Source organism: Nyctereutes procyonoides, unplaced genomic scaffold (genome assembly GCF_905146905.1).
Source record: "Nyctereutes procyonoides isolate TBG_1078 unplaced genomic scaffold, NYPRO_anot_genome, whole genome shotgun sequence".
Lineage (NCBI taxonomy): Eukaryota > Metazoa > Chordata > Mammalia > Carnivora > Canidae > Nyctereutes > Nyctereutes procyonoides.
In genome coordinates this window covers 54,200,661-54,202,358 of record NW_026575125.1, presented here as the reverse complement: position 1 = coordinate 54,202,358, position 1,698 = coordinate 54,200,661, and the positions used below count along the sequence as shown (strand labels likewise).

Here is a 1,698-nt window from a genome sequence, read left to right as displayed (position 1 = left end):
TCCCCTGGCTATTCGGGGTCTTTTCTGATTCCACATAAATCTTTTTTTTTTTTTACTCTTAAGGCATTTATTTATTAAAACGTTCTCTGCCAAGATTTCACATTAGCTTAAAATTCAAATCAGTCTTTACATTTCTCTACTGAGGACTCCACCTCAGTGTATGACATAAAAGCACCTTCTCCAATAGCGAGTGTTACCAGCATCCACACAGTGAGCCCCATGGTCAGCCTCTCTGTTCCCCAGGTGACCCAACTAGATGTTAATACTGCTCTGCTACAGGGTGAAAGCTCCTAACTCAAACTCATTGGAAAAGGGGTGAAACTTCTGCAAAGTGCACTTTAAGAAGAGGTACTGTTTGCTCATGAAAAGAAACCAGTGAGTTCTCTAAGAATAATAAAAGGGGGTATTTTACAGTTAAGCACATGATTTGGAGTGAAGAATTCAGATGTTTCTCTGCTGGTCCAGGCTGTTAATACTCCTCTTGTTCCTCTTGTGGGCCCCCTTCATCAGGTATCACAAAGCCTTCATCTGTCACATAGAGAACGTCCAGGATCCTCTGCAATACAGGGTTGTTTTCCCCTTCATTCTCCTGGCAAATCAGTTCAATGTTCCTTAGCTTTCCAAAGTAGAAATCTCTCTCTTTCTCCAAGTCTTCGATAGTAAGTTTCAATACATTGACCTGCTGCATCAATTCAGCTGCTTCATCATCCCCGTTGCCCACACCAGGATTCTTTCGCACCACACCCCGGCCAGCCTTAGGGGTTGCAGTAGTTCTGTGTGTTGCAATGGACCTCTGTGGAGCTGCACTGCTAGAGCTGAGAGGTTTCTTTGGTTTGTTCAGAGCTGGAGCAACAAGGGAGGGAGCCACTGCAGTTTCTTGACTTTGGCAGCTACAGGGTCATAGTCTTTTCCATCATAGTTTGCATCAAAAAACTTCTTGAACCACTGAACAAATTCAAAATTGTCCTGAAACTTTCCTTTTACTAATTTGTCCACAGGAATTATTTTGTCAACACCCATTTTCTTAAAACCTGCTTGTAGTATTTTGAAGTTCTGGATGTATTCATGAACTAGTTTAGCCTGGAATTTCACTTTCTTCAAGGCAGTGGAGCCAGGGAATAGCATGTCCATAAACTGACAATAGGCAGCCCCTGAGCACAACTGTTCAATCTTTGTTAGATTCAGCTGCAGAGACTCATTGATCCAGGCCAGCATATCATGTCGACTTAGGTTATCACTGGTGACGGACATTGAGTATACCTTCACTGCCATCTTTGGCTCTCGGCGGGACCGTGTCCACTGCCTGTGCCCAGCTTCGGTTCCGTCTTCATCTCCTGATTCCACACAAATCTTAAGACTATTTGTTTCGAGTGGGAAAAATTAGAGAGGGTGACAAAACATGAGGGACTCCTAACTCTGGGAAAGGAACAAAGGGTAGTGGAAGGGGAGAAGTGGGCAGGGGATGGGGTGACTTGGTGATGGGCACTGAGGGGGGCACTTGACAGAATGAGCACTTGGTGTTATACTATATGTTGGCAAATCGAATAGATATATATATGGCATATATATATATATATATCCCATATCTATCTATTTATCTATTTATTTATTTGTTTGTTTGTTTATATATTTATTTAATACCAAAATTGTGCTAGGTCTTTTATAAAATGTATTATACATCCTGGCACACACACACAC

General features: G+C 42.2%; 1 pseudogene; it reads right to left on the bottom strand.

Moving 5' to 3' along the window:
* Positions 1-469: 469 nt before the first annotated feature.
* LOC129518726 (microtubule-associated protein RP/EB family member 1-like) lies at positions 470-1,272 on the bottom strand (annotated as a pseudogene).
* Positions 1,273-1,698: the final 426 nt, after the last annotated feature.